The following is a 19,723-nucleotide window of genomic DNA, read 5'->3' as shown; positions in this document are numbered from 1 at the left end:
ACTGGACGTAAGGACGGCCGAAAGGCGGTGTTGAGATTTCCGGAGGAGACTCAGTATTTCTGTGATCGACTTGGAATCCCAGTAATGGAGATCCCGGGGTGGTGGGAGAAAAGCGGAAATCAGGAACATTTAGGGGACCCTATCACATGGAAACCAATACTAATGACAAAAGAACACAGGGATTGAAAGAGGCCCCGAATGTAAAATTGATTGAAAATGGATTTGTCTTTCTCCTCTCTCTCTTTCCTCTTTGTTTCTCTCTCTATACGATCTAATGTCGGTGGGGGCGGGGGGTGGGGTGGGCGGAGGGTGTGTGGGAGGGATGGCTGGGATTACACCCAGAGGGAAGCTTTTGGCCAGACTAGACCCTCCTCCGAGCTCAACCGCTGGGGAGTAAACCGTGTGGCCAGGTGGAGTGGGTAGGCCAGGGTTTTTCATTTAGGGGGCTCATGTGGCACCCCAATACTCCCCCCAACATGTTGGGAAAGGGGAAAGGGCAAGGAGCTGGGTGGGAGGGATATGGGGGAGGGAGGTGGGTGGGCAAGAGGGGGGGGGGATGGGGGGGGAGGGCACACGGGTGGGGAGGGAGGAGGGGGGTTGAGGGAGGGGGGGTGGGGGCGTTAAGGGTAGGACGAGACCAATCCACTCCTTGGTGGATCCGACTACACAGCCAGGAGGGGCTATGTGAAGGTGTAAATGGGGCAAAAACAACAGGATGGCTAGGATAAATATAGTCACATATAATGTGAGGGGCATCAACTCCCCCATAAAATGTGCGAACATAACGGGAGAATTGAGATCCCTGAAAGCAGAGGTGGTCTTCCTTCAGGAGACCCACCTATACCTTGGTAAAAGCAAGAGAATAGCTACAAGTGAGTTTCCGTACTGGATCTATGGAGACTCCCCGATAAGAGGCGCAAAAGGAGTGGCGATTGGTTTTGCAAAGGGAGTTGGGTTCACAATAGAGGAGAGAGTAATTGACCCGGAGGGTCGCTTCCTGTTCATAAGAGGTAACTTGAATGGGATGGAATGCTCCCTGGCGAACATCTACTGCCCAAACATCAACCAAGCAAGGTTTCTAGTGGGAACCCTGGCAAAGTTTGAAGCCTTTAAGAGAGGAAGGGCTATTATCGCAGGAGACTTCAATATATGTTTAGAGCCAGGTAAAGACAGTACGTCGCGTGCTCGGGGGTCTGAAGGCAAGTGGATGAATAAACTGAAGAAAAAACTGCGTCATCAGCAGCTGGTAGATATATGGAGGATGCAACATCAGAACATAAGAGACTATACCTTCTATTCCCCCGTTCACGCGACGTACTCTAGGCTGGATTTATTTTTCGTGGAGCATCGCTATGTGGAAGAGGTCGAGGATACAAATATAGGGCCAATGATGTTTTCGGACCATGCCCCGGTTAGCCTACAAATAAAATTAAGCAAGCATGAAACACGGAGCAGTAGCTGGATACTTAATGAGGACCTCCTACATGATGAAAAGACAAACTTATTAACCACTTGACCACTGGGCACTTAAACCCCCTTAATAACCAGACCAATTTTAAGCTTTTGGTGCTCTCACATTTTGAATGACAATTACTCAGTCATGCAACACTGTATCTATATGAATTTTTTGTCCTTTTTTTCACACAAATAGAGCTTTCTTTTGGTGGTATTTAATCACCGCTGGGTTCTTTATTTTTTGCGCTATAAAAGAAAAAAGACCGAAAAATCTGTAAAAAAATTAATTTTTCTTCGTTTCTGTTATAAAATTTTGAAAATTAGTAATTTTTCTTCATATATTTTGGCCAAAATTTATACCGCTACATATCTTTGGTAAAAATAACCCAAATTAGTGTATATTATTTAGTCTTTGTGAAAGTTATAGAGTCCACAAGCTATGGTGCCAATATCTGAAAATTGATCACACCTGAAGTACTGACGGCCTATCTCATTTCTTGAGACCCTAACATGCCAGAAAAGTACAAATACCCCCCAAATGACCCCTTTTTGGAAAGAAGACATTCCAAGGTATTTAGAAAGATGCATGGTGAGTTTTTTGAAGTTGTCATTTTTTCCCACAATTCTTTGCAAAATCAAGTTTTTTTTCTTCTTTTTTTTTTTTTCACAAAATTGTCATATTAGCAGGTTATTTGTCACACACAGCATATGCATACCACAAATTACACCCCAAAACACATTCTGCTATTACTCCTGAGTATGGTGATACCACATGTGTGAGATTTTTACACAGCGTGGCCACATACAGAGGCCCAACATGCAGGGGAGCACCTTCAGGCGTTCTGGAACACCCAGGCCAATTCTGACATTTCTCTCCTACATGTAAAAATCATCATTTATTTGCTAGAAAATTACATAGAACCCCAAAACATTATATATTTTTTTTAGCAAAGACCCTAGAGAATACAATAGCGGTCATTGCAACTTTTTATCTCGCACGATATTTGCGCAGCAATTTTTCGAACGCATTTTTTTTGGAAAAAAAAATGTTCTTTGCTTTAAAAAAAAACAAAACAGTAAGGTTAGCCCAATGTTTTTGCATAATATGAAAGATGAAGTTACGCCGAGTAAATAGATACCTAACATGTCACCTTTCAAAATTGCACACGCTTGTGGAATGGCGCCAAACTTCGCCACTTAAAAATCCCCATAGGTGACGCTTTAAAATTTTTTACTGGTTACAAATTTTGAGTTACAGAGGAGGTCTAGGGCCAAAATTATTGCTCTCGCTCTACCGATCGCAGCGATACCTCACATGTGTGGTTTGAACACCGTTTTCATATGTGGGCGGGACTTACGTATGCGTTCGCTTCTGCATGCGAGCACACGGACAGGGGCGCTTTAAAAAATTTTTTTTTTTTTTTTTATTGTTCATTTTGCTTTATTTATTTTGGTTTGACACTTTTTTCCCCAAAAAAAATTTTTTGATCACTTTTATTCCTATTACAAGGAATGTAAACATCCCTTATAATAGGAATATGGCATGACAGGTCCTCTTTACAGTGAGATATGGGGTCAATAAGACCCCAAATCTCACCTCTAGGCTGTGCCTGAAATTAAAAAAAAAAAAAAAAAAAAAAAAGATCCTGGCTTCGATCGTAGCGGTGAGTCGGTAGAAGCACCGGAGGGCGGCGGGAGGGGGGGGGACGTCCCCTCTCGCCTCCCGTAAGAACGATCAAGCAGTGTAACAGCCACTATGATCATTCTTATGGTGTAGGGAATCGCCGGCTGAAAAAGATGATATCTGAATGATGCCTGTAGCTGCACCCATCATTCAGATATCCCCGTACAAAGTCAAGGACGTCGTATGACGGAAGGCCGGAAGTGGTTAAAACGCTTTTTTTTTTTTTAACACAAAGTTGTCCATTTATACAATATTTATAACACATAGCATGTACATACCAAAAATGACACCCCAAAATAGATTCTCCTACTCCTCCTGAGTACGGCGATACCACATGTGTGAGACTTCCACAGCCTGGCCACATACAGAGGCCGAGTATGGCTGAGCATGGCCGAGTATGGCTGAGCATGGCTGGGTATTGCAGAGTATCGCCGAGTATGACTGGGTATCGCTGAGTATGACTGGGTATCGCCGAGTATGACTGGGTATCACCGAGTATTGCAGAGTATGGCTGGGTATTGCGGGGTATTGCAGAGTATTGCAGGTTATGACAGAGTATTGCAGATTTTTGCGGGGTATTGCAGAGCATGGCTGGGTATGGCAGAGTATGGCAGAGTATGGCTGGGTATCACTGAGTATGGCAGAGTATGGCTGGGTATCACTGAGTATTGCAGAGTATGGCTGGGTATCACTGAGTATTGCAGAGTATGGCTGGGTATCACTGAGTATTGCAGAGTATGGCTGGGTATCACTGAGTATGGCTGGGTATCGCGGGGTATGGCAGAGTATTGCGGGATATTGCGGGGTATTGCAGGGTATGGCAGTGTATTGCGGGGTATTTCAGGGTATTGCAGGGTATGGCAGAGTATTGCGGGGTATTGCGGGGTATGGCAGAGTATTGCGGGGTATTCCAGGGTATGGCAGAGTATTGCGGGGTATTCCAGGGTATGGCAGAGTATTGCGGGGTATTCCAGGGTATGGCAGAGTATTGCGGGGTATTCCAGGGTATGGCAGAGTATTGCGGGGTATTCCAGGGTATGGCAGAGTATTGCGGAGTATGGCGGGGTATTGCGGAGTATGGCGGGGTATTGCAGGGTATGGCAGAGTATTGCGGAGTATGGCGGGGTATTGCAGGGTATGGCAGAGTATTGCGGGATATTGCAGGGTTATGGCAGAGTATTGCAGGGGTATTGCAGGGTATGGCAGAGTATTGCAGGGGTATTGTGGGGCATACCAGAGTACCGTGGGGCATTGCAGAGGGCATTGCAGGGCATGCATAGTAGTGGGGATGGCTGAGCATGGATGGATGGATGGCTGGATGTCTCTGTGCAGCGCTGTGGGCACTACACATGCAGCCCACAACGCTGCAGCCATCCATCCATCCCCCTCTCCGCTCACAGTGTACCGATCGGTACACAGGAGGGGAGGAGAGGAACCGGCGTCATCAGATGACGCCGGTTTGTTTACATGTGATCGCTCCGTCATTTGACGGAGCGATCACATGGTAAACGGCCGCGATCAGCGGCCATTTACCGGGATCTGTGATGCGCCGGGTCCTCTGGACCCGGCGGTCACGGATGCTCTCGAGTGCGTGCCCTAGGGGGCGCGTGAGAGCAGAATTCTGGGAGGACGTCCCTGGACGTCCTCCCAGAGTTAAACAACCGCCCTGTAGCCGTCATTTGGCTATGGGCCGGTTGTTAAGCGGTTAAAGAAGAACTAGAATTTTACTTTAAAGTTAATACCGCTGAGGAAACATCTGAAACTACGGTCTGGGAGGCCCACAAGGCCTACATCAGAGGGATCATGATAAAGGCGGGTGCAGAGAAAAAGAGAAGCCAGGGAGAGACCTTTCGCGTGCTACAGGAGGAAATCATTAAATTAGAGCAACATCATAAGAAATCGGGGGATAGCGAAACTCTGGTAAAATTATATAGGAGTAGGGAGGCTATACGGCAGTTAATTGAACAGGAAAATAGGAAGAAGTATAATCTTGTTAAAAAAAGAAAGGTACGTAGGCAGTAACAGACCTGGTAGACTCCTGGCGAAGATATTAAGTAAAAAAAAAATAAATAAATTTATTGATAAGATAAGATCTAGAACAAATGAGATTCACTATAGGGATCCAGATATTGCAAGGATGTTCCAAGAATTTTACGGTGAGCTTTATTCCATAAATAGAAATGTAACAACTAAGGAGAGGGAACAAAAACAAGTGAAGATTAAAAATTACCTAAGTGAAGTGGGAATGACTAAATTATCGGAAAATGAGCGTACCACACTGGAGTCCCCTATTACAGAGATTGAAATAAGAAAGGCAATTAGGGAAACACAAGTAGGTAAGAGCCCAGGACCGGATGGGTTGACAGTGCTTTATTATAAAAAATATCAAGACTATCTAATCCCTAAACTGTGTGCCTATATGAACGACATAGGAGACAAGGGGGAAATGAGCAGAGAAGCCCTGGCAGCCAATATTACGGTTATTCAAAAAGAGGATAAGGATGTGACAGTTTGTTCAAACTACAGGCCTATTTCCCTGCTAAATGTGGATACTAAATTATTCGCAAAAGTGATTGCGGGCAGAATGAAGCAGGTAATAGAGAAGATCATACATCCGGACCAGGTGGGGTTTATTAGAGGTAGACAGGAACGGGATAACAGCATCAAAACCCTCCTATTAGCTCAGGAAATCAAAAAGAGTGGAGTCCCAGGTCTACTACTATCTATAGACGCTGAAAAAGCGTTTTATAGAGTAGACTGGGACTTCATGATGGGCACGCTCGAGGAAGTAGGCTGTGGGAAGAGGATGTGTAAATGGATTAGGGCCTTATACTCAAGACCATCGGCAAGAGTGAAAATAAATGGGACCTTCTCTGATCCAATTGACATCTACAATGGTACAAGACAGGGGTGTCCAATCTCCCCCATGCTCTTTCTGTTGACGTTAGAACCCCTCCTTTCAAGGATAAGACAGAATAGGGATATTAGTGGGGTCGTAATAGGGAATACGGAATACAAACTAGCCGCCTTTGCAGACGACATCCTGCTGTATATAACCCAGCCAAGGATATCCCTCCCGAATATTATGGCTAACCTAGTAGAATACGGAAAGTTATCAAATTTCAAAGTAAACCCAACTAAATCTGAAGCACTAGAGATAAACCACTCCAAGGAAAGCGACCACTCTTACCAAAAATATTTCCCCTTTGTGTGGGGGAAAAAAGAACTGAATTACCTGGGGGTCAAAATCACTACATCAACTGAAACGTTATACCAAGTGAACTTTATCGCGCTGTTAAATGAGGTAAAAGCTGAATTGAATAGAATTCATCTGGGTCAATTATCCTGGGCGGGAAGAATCAACATATATAAAATGGTTATACTACCAAAAATAACCTATAAAATGCAAATGATACCAATAACACTATCACATACATACCTCAGAAGGCTACACTTAATGTTTACAAAATTTATTTGGAGGGGAAAGACACCTAGATTAAAATTCTCACAATTGATTAACACTAAAGGTAAAGGGGGATGGGGAGCACCAGATATAAGGAAATATTATGAAGCTATCGCTATAGCCAGAGTTATTGAATGGGTCAAAAACAAAGAAAAACAATGGGTAGTAATAGAAAATAAAATTAGTAAAAAAAAAAAAAAAAAAAAAAGCTGAAGATTGGTATAGAGATAGATTATATATATATATATATATATATAGATAGAGAGAGAGAGAGAGAGAGAGAGAGAGAGAGAGACTATGTTCTGGTTGACATCTACAAGGAGTTTCTCGTCATATGATGAAATCAAACGCATTAAGTCAAACGAACATTTAGAGAGGATGTCATTCCATTCTGTGATGAAAAGATCAGAGTAAACTGTAGAGGGAGATTTCCTAATCCGCAGAACCTCTTGGCACCATACACTCTACAATACATTGCTCAAGACCTGTGCAATCCCACCAAAGCCACATTTCTTTCTTCATTAGAGGTTTTCATTTTTCAAAAACGGACTTACATTGGGCTTCTGTTAAGTCTTTGTCATCTTTAGTAAAGACTTGAGACAATTTGAACTGCCAGTCAGATGTAAAGAACGATCGAATGTTGCCTGCTTGCTCATTCTCCAAAACTGTACCCGATGCTGTATCCATAATAAATTATCAAATGATATAATGATATGATATTATATCATCAAAATGATATAAGAGCAACACAGTTCAACAATAATACAAAATGGAAAAAGCAGGAGCGGATAATAAACAGTCACAAGAGAAAGAAAATGATACCCCAGCTCTACTGCCAATATGATGATCTATGAACTGTGGACCGGTGCTCTAGCCAGGATGTTCAGGCCCCAAAATGCAGTACTTGAATCAGAAAAGGGCTGGCGACTAGGATGCTCTTGAATAAAAGTCCTTTATTTGGTTACATGGGTACATAGGTACAGGCTACGCAGACGCATTTTCGGGAATCCCATCATGGTAATCTTGACACTTTTTCTTTTTTTGATGCTGAACAGGTTAAAAAAAACCCAAGAGGAGGTGACACTCATCGTATTTTGCTTAAACGTGAAGTGTGGTGGAACCATACCCTCAATACTAGAAAATCGTATAGTTTGAATGATAGGATGGACATAAATCTTTTTTTTAACAAAATCGCATTGTTTGATACATTTATTGCACCATTTTGAATATGCCTTATTTGTTCATGATATGTCCCACATATGCCTGCTGTGCTTCTCTCTTTTCTCAATGTGTTTTTGTTTTGATTGCTCTAAATAGGATGCATCCGCCCCATTTGGAGTGCTTACTCTGTTATAAATATCAGTTTTTAAATCAAACATGTATGCTTTGAAGGCTTCTTAGCCGAAACGCGTCAGCATAGCCTGTACCCGTGTACCCATGTAACCAAATTAAGGACTTTTATTCAAAAGCATCCGAGTTGGCAGCCCTTTTCTGATTAAAATTTCTTGTATCATGTCTGCAGTCTCTGACCATCTCTTGTATCTTGTTCGCAGTCTCTGACCATCTCTTGTATCATGCCTGCAGTCTCTGACCATCTCCTGTATGTATGCAGTCTCTATTTCTTGTATCATGTCCGCAGTCTCTGACCATCTTATGTAGTATGGCTGCAGGCTCTGACCATCTCTTGGATCATGTCTGCAGTCTGACCATTTCTTGTATCATGTCTGTAGTCTCTGACCATCTCTTGTATCATGTCTGCAGTCTTTGACCATCTCTTGTATCATGTCTGCAGTCTCTGACCATCTCCTGTAGTATGTCTGCAGTCTCTGACCATCTCCTGTAGTATGTCTGCAGTCTCTGACCATCTCCTGTAGTATGTCTGCAGTCTCTGACCATCTCCTGTAGTATGTCTGCAGTATCTGACCATTTCTTGTATCATGTCTGCAGTCTCTGACCATCTCTTGTATCATGTCTGCAGTCTCTGCATCTCCTTTTGTTTATTGCTAAGAGATCGCCCCAGCAGTATGCTAAAAAATGGGCTACCAAAATGACTGAAGCTTACAGAATTGCTTCAGAAATAGCCAAAAGTCCTCTCAGAAAGGTAACAGGTACTATGACCAATGCCCAAAAAGGAGTGGCACTACAGGCTGGAGACAGAGTTCTTGTAAGAAATTTGTCAGAAAGGGGAGGCCCAGGAAAACTCCGAACATATTGGTAAAAGGCAGTGTAGTTGAACAGATAGGGCAAGAGCATATCTACAAAGTTAAACAGGAGAAAGGCAACAAACCAGTAAAGGTCATTCATCACAACTTGCTACTCCCAGTCAATGATTTGTTTTTTGAAGATATTACACCAGAAAACAAAGAAAGAATGCCACTAGGACAGTGACAAGCATGGAAGAAAACAATAGCTCAGATCTCAGATTCAGGTACCTCAGATGATGAATACGATGTGTATCACCCAAACTCTTACAAGAGAGTAAGCAATGCATAGCTCCCCATATACGACCCAAGGCAGAGGAATTCTAGCCTAGTGACCCTAACCTTTCACTTGGAGAATTAGCAAGTCAAGAAATGCCAGATGAAGTAGTTTTGGAGCCATAGATGTTGTGGAAGAGAGTATTCCAGAATCACTTCAACAGGAGACAGAAGTACAACCAGAGGATGAGGCAGCTGCATTAACACCTGATGAACCAGTGAAAGAAGGAAACCTGTCCTCTAAACAAAGATATTCTGGAAAAACATGCAAACCAAAGGAGACATTAAAACATGAGACAGTTGGCAACCCTTTTTTCAAAAGCAGGATGTTTCCACAAACATGAATGAACAGCACTGCGACCCCCCCAGATGTCCAACATATACAAACTTTTAAATTCCCTCATATTCATATTTATTTTCAGGAACATATGCCAATAGTTATGTAAATGATACAGTCTATGAATAATTCTCATTTATGCTAAATGTTAGGGGACATTTATTCAAAGAGGGGAAGTATGCAGCAAGTAAAAAAATAAACCTCCCAGTAATGCTATTACTATGTGACTGTGACTTTAGGAGACTGAAAACCAACAAGTTCACATTCAAGTTCAAAAGCAAGTAAGCAACAGTGTTTTGTGTAGACTTTGAATGACACAAGTTCTAAGGCTAATTAAATGCAGATAATGCACCAAGTGAGTTTAATTACCACCTTAATCAGCCACAGAACCTGTGTAATTAATATGTGTTCGAGTTTAAAGGGATGAGGTGGCAACCATAGTTTTGTGTCTCCTCTTTGATACAGGTTAGTCACACTTTGTTTATCTTATATATTAGTATATTAGTACTGGTAACTCGCTAACACAAATTTATGTACTTTTTTACGTGTGGCCTGAGCTTTCCACTATAAAGAAAGAGAGCATGTGTAATGTGATCCATTTCTGTTCACCACATTAGGCTGGATTCACACCTATGCAGCTTTAGTGCTTTTTGCATTTTGTAGATTTGCTCTACAGAACGTGTTCCATAGGAAACCATGTTAAATGGACCGTAGTGCAAATCTGCAAAATGCAAAAAGCACTAAAAATGCATAGGTGTGAATCAGGCCTTAAACTTGGAAAGCAAGTGAGCAACAGTGTCTCTCCTCTTTGCTACAGATACTGCAGGCTGCATCTTCTTCATACCTTGCACTCCGATCACCGATAATCCTGTAACATAAGCAGTCAGGTTGGCAGCACACAGAGGAGGACCATCTATTTCTCCCTCTCCTCTGTGACAAATGAAGCTGTAAGCAACGTGTATTACATCACTTATGATTTTGGTTCAGGCCAGACAGGTAGCTGATCAAACCAATCTGTGTGTGATGGGCTGCCTTGGAGGACAGAGGAGGGATTAGGGGTCTAATAGCTCACAGATCTCTCTATAAAGAGGGCCTGTGATCCCCTGTGATAGCAATAAAGTTGAATAAAAAAATAAATAAAGAGAACGTGTAAAAAAAAATTAAATAAAAAAAATGTAAAATGCCCCCGTTTCCCCTGTGCTCACTCGCAAATGCATACATAGGTCCCACACGCATATGTAACTGGTGATTGCACCACACATGTGAGGTATTGCCTTGAACATTGGAGTGAGAGCAATAATTCCAGTGCCAGAACTTTTGTTTATTTCTAAAATGGTAACCTGTAAAAAGGCCTTTAAAGCGTCACCTATGAACAATTTTAGGTACTATAGTTTGTTGCCATTTCACAGGCATATGCCATTTTAAATGTTGACATGTTTAGTATCTATTTATTTGATGCAACATAATGTTTTATATTTTACCAAAAAATCAGTGTATTATATTGTGTTTGTGTAACTAAAATGATCAAATTATATTTTTTCCAGCAGCAAAACATTTTTTCCATAATTGCTGTTCCTTCTTCCGAGTTGTAGGTGGCCTTTCTTCTGCGTCACCACTGTTTGTTTTTTGGCCTTTCCTATTTTTTTTTTTCATTTATTTTGTTTTTGTTTTTTTTGTAGCATCTGTGAAAAAAAAAGTTATAAAAATCCTCCCAAAAAATCCCCATCATATCTGAAAGGCCAACAAAAAGAGGCAGACACTCACAGGCCACTAAAAGAGGGCAAGCAGCCTCTGTCTCTACAGTGGAAAGTGGTGGTCATGGACATGATGCACTCTCTGCAGGCAGGGCACGCGTGTCCTTTTTTTCCGCTTCTGGCCGTGTTATTTAGCCACATGCAGAAAAGTTGGTAGAGTGGATAACGAAGTGGTCTTCATCCTCTGTCACCAAGACTTATACTAGTTTGCCTTCCACCGCAGCTGCCAAAAGTGGCCTATTCCACCGGCTCCTTGTCCACAGCTACTCCTTCCGTAGCCCCACCATCATGCACGGAGGAGTCACCTGAATTATTTGATCATAATGTCGGTTACACGGGTCTGGAGGATGTGCAGCAATTTGAATGCTCCGATGTCGGTTCCCAGGTTGAAGAAGGGAGTAACGCAAGCCTAGAGAGAGGGGTGCCCCAAAAGTACAAGAAACTAGCAGTCATGTTCCCCCAGCTGCGGTATCCTGCCAAGTTTGCTCCAGTGACGAGGAGGGAGGGGATGATGAGGTGCCTGAGAGAACAGAGAAGGAAAGTGAGGAGGAGGCACAACTCCAATGAGGCAGGATGTCCTCCAAGGGCTGAACCGAAAAAAAAACAAAAAACTGTCCCAGCCATCCACTTGCTCAGAGTCTAAATGCTAGCTTGGCCAAATTGCTATCACTACAACTGCTGCCTTTTCATCTGGTAGACTCTGCCCCTTTTGTGAATTTGCAGAATGTGCTGTACCACAGTGGCAGGTTCCAAAAATACATTTCTTTTCATGCAAGGCCATTCCAGCTCTGTACTGTCATGTGGAAGGCAATGTTTAGGCCTCGCTGGACAGGGCGATCTGCAGCAAGGTTCACATTACTGCTGACTCATGATCCAGCAGGCATGGTCAGGGATGTTACATTTCCTTCATGGGGCACTGGGTATCTCTGCTGGCAGCTGGGAAGGTAGCAGGACAGGGTACAGTATAGAGCTTGTTCTGCCGCCACGCTTCCAAAAAGCTGGTGGTGATTCTGCCAAATCTGTCTGCTCCACCCCCTCCTCTTCTTCCTTCTCTATGGCCTCTTCTGCTGAATTGCCCTTTGAACCAGCAGTGCTCCCTAAGTGTTAAAGGGGCTACGCAAGCAGTCAGGCTAAAAGATGCCATGCGGTACTTCAGTTGGTCTGTCTAGGGGACAGGAGCCACACCAGGGCAGAGATTCTGTCAGTTCTGCATGGGCAGGCTCAGAGGTGGTTGACACCAAGGCTGCTTGGGCCAGGAATGGTTGTATGCGACAATGGCACCAACCTTCTCTCAGCCCTCTGACAGGGACACTTGGCACATGCTTGGTACATGCCCTGTATTTGGCGGTGCAGTGTTTCTTGAACAGGCACCCAGGCTTACAAGATCTTCTGAGACAGGCCAGAAAAGTCTGTGGCCATTTCCAGCAGTCATACAATGGCAGTGCTCAGCTGGTTGGCTTAATGGGAATTCAACCTGCCCACCAACCGCCTCATTTATGACATGCCCACCAGGTGGAACTCAACATTGGCAATGCTGCAGCGGCTGCACATGCAGCAGAGGGCCATCAATGAGAACCTGTACGAGTATGGCATGAGGACAGGCTCAGGGGAGCTTCGTTTCTTTTCGCCACGCCAGTGGCTACTGATAAAGGATGCATGCACTGTCCTGTCACCATTTGAGGAGGCCACAAGGATAGTGAGCTGCGACAATGCATGCATCAGTGACACTGTCCCTCTAGTTTTCCTGCTGGAGCACAAGCTTTGTGGAATCATGGACAGGGCACTTGAGGCAGAACATCGGGAGGAAGAGGAGGACTTCCTTTGCTCTCAAGGCCCCCTTTATGCAGATACCATTGCTCCAGGATGGAGCACAGGAGGAGGAGGAGGATTGTGTTAGCATGGATGTAGGGGATAACATACAGCAGACTTCAAGGGATGGTTTTCAGTCCCCAGAAACCCAAGGAGTTGTACATAGCTGGGAGGAGGCAGTTTCTGACAATGTCATCCTTAGTGACGTAGAGCAGTGCTTCTCAACTCCAGTCCTCAAGGCGCCCCAACAGGTCATGTTTTCAGGATTTCCATTATTTTGCACAGGTGATTTGATCAGTTTCACTGCCTTAGTAATTACCATGGCCGTTTCATCTGAGGGAAATCCTGAAAACATGACCTGTTGGGGCGCCTTGAGGACTGGAGTTGAGAAACACTGACGTAGAGGACTCAATCTCACACCTCCTCAAACTTGCACTGCATGGGCTTGCCGATTCTGCAAAGCCTGTAAAAAGTCCAGAGGATTAGTGGTATCAAGGAGAGGGATCATTACTGGCTGGCAACCCTTCTTGAGCCACATTACAAGGGTAAAGTTGCAGAGCTCATGCTGCCTTTCGCAGAGGGAGCAGAGGATAAAACATCTTCAGGATGCTTTAAAGAAAAATGTGTAACACCTTTCCAGACACTTGGAGGTTAACATTTCCCGGACAACGTTTTTTTTTAGGCTTCGTTCGGTCAGAGGAAGAGCGGTGGAGAAGGCAGCTGGCTGACCGATGCCTTTAACCACTTACCGACCGCCGCACACACATATATGGCGGCAGAATGGCACAGGCAGGCAAATGGGCGTACCTGTACGTTCCTTTAAATTTGCTGCCTATTACCCACGCACGTGCGCTGCAGGAGTGTGCCTGCAGGTCCCGCAAACTCGATGTGCGCTTGCAGCGAGGAGAGGCAGAACGGAGAGAAGGCATTTCCCTGTTCTGTCTAGCAACATGACAGGGAGCTACTGCAACTGTCATCGGGAGCAGTGATCTCTGTCATGGTGCAGTGAGCCCCCCCTCAGTTAGAATCACTTCCTAGGACACGCTTAACCCCTTGATCGCTCCCTAGTGTTTAACCACTTCCCTGCCAGTGTCATTTATAGAATAAGCAGTGGCTAATTGTAGCTCTGATCGCTGTATAAATGACAATGGTCCCAAAATAGTGTCAAAAGTGTCCGATGTATCCACCATAATGTTGCAGTCCCGATAAAAATCGCAGATCGCCGCCATTACTAGTAAAAAAAAAATTTAAAAAGCCATATATCTATCCCCTATTTTGCAGACGCTATAACTTTTGCGCAAACTAATCAATACACACATGCAATTTTTTTTACCAAAATAATGTAATAAGAATACATATCGGCCTAAACTGTGGAAGAAGTTTGTTTTTTTATATATATTTTTGGGGATATAGCAAAAAGTAAAAAAAAAAAAGCTTTTTTTTTCAAAATTGTCGCTCTTTTTGTTGTTTATAGCGCAAAAAATAAAAAACACAGAGGTCATCAAATACCACCAAAAGAAAGCTCTATTTGTGGGGGAAAAAAAAAAAAAAAGGGACGTCAATTTTGTTTGGGTACAACATCACACGACTGCGCAATTGGCAGCTAAATCAACGCAGTACAGAATCGCAAAAAATACTCTGGTCAGGAAGGGGGTAAATCCTTCCGGGGCTGAAGTGGTTAAACAATTCTTTAGTCCTCAGAGCCCAGGGTTTAACCACTTCCATACTGGGCCTGTTCTGCCACCCTTTCCTACATGAAAAAATCATATTTTTTGCTCGAAAATTACTCAGAACTGCCAACAGAGACCCTAGGGAATAAAATGGCAGTCTTTGCAACTTTTATGTTTTTGTGTCACACAGTATTTGCGCAACAAATTTTCAACAAGTTAGAGTAGGTCTAGTGCTAGAATTGTTGCTCTCGCTCTAACGCACACGGCGATACCTCACATGTGTAATTTGAACGCCGTTTACATATGCGGGCACGACATAAGTGGGCGCTTAAAATTTTTTCTTTTATTGTTTATTTTACACTTTCTCTTTACATTTTTTTTTTTAAAACTTCTATTCCTATTACAAGGATTGTAAACATCCCTTGTAATAGTAATGGTGCACGACAGGTCCTCTTTATGGAAAGATGTAGGGTCCAGGCTGGAAGGATTGAGATTAAAAAAAAAAAAAAAATGAATGATCTCTTTCTTTCCAGCCGAGTTCTCGGCTTTGTTTACTTCTGCCGGCCGGACGTGACGTCATAAGGTCGCACTCGGGCCTCCGAAGGTCATCATTCAGATATCCCCACTCAAAGTCAATGATGTGATTTGGGCTGGAAGTGGTTAAGCAACCATCATAAAGGTGCAGAATTATCTAGGGGCAAGAGGAGACTTAGAGACCTTTCCAACTGAGCATCCACTGGGTTATTGGGTCTTGAGGATGGACCACTGGTCATAACTTGCTGTCAGAGAGGATCTCGGTTCAGGACACTTGCTGGGCACTCTGGAGTGCGCTGGCTCGTGCCTGGGCGTGCCGGCGCGGTCGCGGTGTTTGGCGCCGGTTGCCCTATTTAGGTTGCTGGGATGCTATGCTCGGTTCTGTCCGATCATCAGCTTCCTGTTCCCGTGCTTCCTCTTTCCTGTGTACTGTTTGATCTCTCTGTGACCCGGCTTGTTTACTAGACTCTGCTCTGCTATCCGCCTGCATCTGACCCCGGCCTGCTTCCGACTTTGAACCTGCCTGACCCCTCTGTACCGTGCCGACCGCCTGCTGCCAAACCTGCTTGTGACCTGGACTTTGTATCTGCCTGCTCCTTTTGTACCATGCTGACTGCCTGTTGCCAACCTTGCTTGTGTTTGGATCTGCCTGCTCCTGCTCTGCACCTGTAGCTGACCTACAGCCTACTATCATCTCCTGCCAGCTTGCATCAGGACTTTGGGCCTCATCCCTGCTAACCACCCGCCAGGCTCTCATACCATTCTGTGCTCCCGTGCCTTCTGTGTGCTCTATCAGGGGCCGGGAACCAGATACGTACGGGAGGCCATCCTCTGCTATATCGGGTTCGTCAGTCTGATACGGGTAAGTCTGACAGTATCGGACAGCCATGTCCGAGCCCGAGCAGGGGACCTCTCCCATGGAGGAGCTATGCAGACACCTGGCTGGTCTCACGTAGGCTGTGAAGAGCCTTCAAGAAGGTTATACTTTTGAACCGATGCTCCTAGTGCTTCTCCGCCCAGCCCTCACTTCCGAAGAACGACAATGTCGACGGGTCAACAACTTATGCATGTACTGCGGGGAATCAGGTCACTACGTGAGATCTTGCCCAAATAAGACACGCAAGTCTCTTTCAGCTACTTCTAAAATCGCACCTGCCTTGCCTAACCTTGCTAACCATCTGGCTCTCTCCATTACCCTCCAGCTTCCAGGACAGGATCTGCTTACCCCGGTCATCATTGACTCAGGAGCGTGCAGTTGCTTCATTGATCTCACCTTTGCGACTCAACACCATATCCCTCTCCGGACAAAATCGCAGGGACTTGCTGTCTATCTCGCGGATGGTTCCACCCTCAGCTCTGGTCCGGTCACCTTGGAAACCATCCCACTGCTAGCCACCATGAACACCTGTCATCAGGAATTTCTCCGGCTGGACGCCATTTCTTCACCACTCTTCCCTATTATTCTAGGAATGCCTTGGTTGCAGGCACATAACCCCAGTATCGATTGGGTTTCTGGGGAAGTCAAGTTCTCTTCCAGTTACTGCCAACAGCACTGTTTGCACAGAACTCCTGCAAAACCCAGTCAACTCTTGTGTCTGAACACCGACACGGAATCACAGCAGGCGATTCCCATCCCTTACCAGGACTTCTCCGATGTCTTTAGCAAAAAAGGGGCTGAGACCCTTCCGCCTCATAGACCCTACGACTGTCCTATTGAGTTGTTGCCCGGATCTGAAGTTCCTTTTGGGAGAATATTCCCTTTAGCAGAGCAGGAGCTGGGTACTCTCAAGGTGTATATCGATGAAAATCTAAAGAGAGGCTTTATCCGTCCTTCGACATCACCAGCCGGGGCAGGCATCTTTTTTGTCGAGAAAAAAGACCACTCTCTACGTCCCTGCACAAGGTGACCATCAAAAATCGCTATCCCTTACCTCTTGTGCCAGAGCTGTTCCAAAGATTGGGTTCAGCAAAAATATTTACCAAACTCGACCTCCGTGGGGCCTATAACTTGATTCGCATCAGAGAGGGGGACGAGTGGAAAACAGCCTTACGTACCAGGTTCGGACATTTTGAATACCTCGTCATGCCCTTCGGCCTGTGCAACGCACTGGCAACTTTTCAACATTTCGTAAATGACTTTTTTCGTGACCTCCTGGATTTTTATGTTATTATATACCTGGACGACATTCTGATCTTCTCCTCTTCTGTTACCGAACATCGCAGGCATGTCAGGAATGTGTTAACCCGGCTCAGGCAGCATGGACTCTATGCTAAATAGGTCCAATGCGATTTTGAGCGCCAGTGCATTCAGTTCCTTGGCCTAATCATCTCTACCGATGGTGTTAAAATGGACCCGCAAAAGGTTGCAGCTATTCTGGACTGGCCCGCTCCCTCCGATAAAAAAGGGGTCCAACGCTTTGTCGTCAATTTTTATCGGAAATTTATAAGGAGTTTTTCTACTATAATCCCCCCATCACAGAACTGACGAAACAGGGAAATTGATTCTGTTGGTCTCCTCAGGCCCAAGCAGCCTTTGATAAACTCAAGGAACTTTTTACTTCCGCTTCTGTCCTGAAGCACCCAGACCCTGCCTTGCCGTTTGTCCTTGAGGTGGACGCATTGGAGGTCTCGGTAGGGGCAGTACTGTCTCAGCGGCAAGGTGCCAAGGCTCTCCTTCATCCCGTAGCCTTCTTCTCACGAAAACTTTCTGATGCAGAAAAAAATTACGATGTAGGAGATCGTGAGTTGCTGGTCATTAAAGCAGCACTTGAAGAGTGGCGCTACCTATTGGAGGGGGCAGCTCACCCCATTCTGATTTACACGGACCATAAAAATCTTGAGTATTTGAGAACGGCCAAGAGATTGAGACCACGACAGGCAAGATGGGCTCTGTTCTTCTCGAGATTTCAATTCCACATTACGTATAGGCCAGGTACCAAGGACACCAAACCAGATGCATTATCCCGTATGTTTCATGACTCCAGGGAATCTCTGCCTCCAGATACCATTCTCCCCGCTGGAAGTTTTCTGCTTTTTCAGGGAGATCTTATATCCCGGATTAAACAGGCCTCAAGAAACTGGTCCCCTTCTGTGGAAGGCGAGGTAAGCTTGCAAGACGGCTTATTCCGATACAAGGATAAAATCTTGGTCCCAGAGGATCTGAGGATTGCTGTACTGGAACCCTGCCACGACCACAAATTGGCTGGGCATTTTGGTGTGTTGAAAACAACAGACCTTGTACAGCGTACTTTTTGGTGGCCCCAGCTGGTAAGCGACTGCAAGAGCTTTGTGGAGTCCTGTATTACCTGTGCTCGGAGCAAGAGCAGCCGAACGAAGGCCTGGGGCTATTAAGGCCCTTACCCGTGCCAGAAAGGCCATGGAAAATTATTGCGATGGACTTCATCGTTGAGCTCCCGTTGGCAGAAGGCTACTCCACCATCTTCGTCATTGTAGACAGACTGTCCAAGATGGCCCACTTTCTACCCATGAAGGGTACCCCATCAGCTTTGGAAACCGCAAAAATATTCATTAAGGAAATTGTACGCCTCCACGGAGTTCCCTCAAGTATAGTATCCGATTGCGGGGTTCAGTTTACCCTCCAGATTCTGGAAAGCTCTCTGTAGGTCTCTGGAGATAGAATTGGCATTCTCTTCGGCCTACCACCCCCAGACGAATGGGCAGACGGAGAGAACTAATCAGTCGCTGGAACAGTACCTTCGTTGCTTTTCTGCCTTCTCACAAGACGACTGGGTCTCTCTCCTGCCTATTGCCGAGTTTGCCTACAACAACTCTGTGCATTCGGCCATCAAACAGACACCGTTTTTTGCGAACTACGGGTTTCACCCATCCTTTTTAACCAGTTCCTTACCTGAATGTGTGATTCCCGCGGTTTCTGAAACTATGAACTTCTTCATCAACAACAAACTATTGCAAGAAACAATGGCTAGAACCCAGGAATACAACAAAAAAATGTATGACAGGAAGAAGCGAGGACAACTATTGCTAGAACCTGGCAATCAGGTCTGGCTGTCTACCAGTAACTTAAGGATGGCTTGTCCTTCGAGAAAGTTAGGTCCCAGGTTCATGGGTCCCTTTTCAGTCAAGAGAAAAATCAATGATGTGGCCTATGAGCTGGACTTACCTAATTCATTGAAAATCCATCCGGTTTTTCACATATCCCTACTTAAACCTGTTATCCCCAACTCTTTTTCGGGTCGCAATACTGGCCCGCCTGAACCCGTAATTATTGACAACGAGGAGGAGTTTGAGGTGGAGGCAATTTTGGATTGTAGGAAGAGACGCAACCAAATCCAGTACTTGATCAAGTGGAGGGGGTATGGACCAGAAGACAATTCTTGGGAACCGGAGGCCAACTTGCACGCTGAAGAACTCTTAAGGGATTTTCAGAGTACCCATGCGGATAGGTTAGCCCGGCTGGGCATCTGGAGGCTGCCCTTAAGGAGGGGGCACTGTCAGAGAGGATCTCGGTTCAGGACACTTGCTGGGCACTCTGGAGTGCGCCGCGTCGCGCTAGCTCATG

The sequence above is a fragment of the Aquarana catesbeiana genome, linkage group LG04 (assembly GCF_042186555.1).
Source record: "Aquarana catesbeiana isolate 2022-GZ linkage group LG04, ASM4218655v1, whole genome shotgun sequence".
NCBI lineage: Eukaryota > Metazoa > Chordata > Amphibia > Anura > Ranidae > Aquarana > Aquarana catesbeiana.
This window is presented reverse-complemented; position numbering follows the sequence as displayed.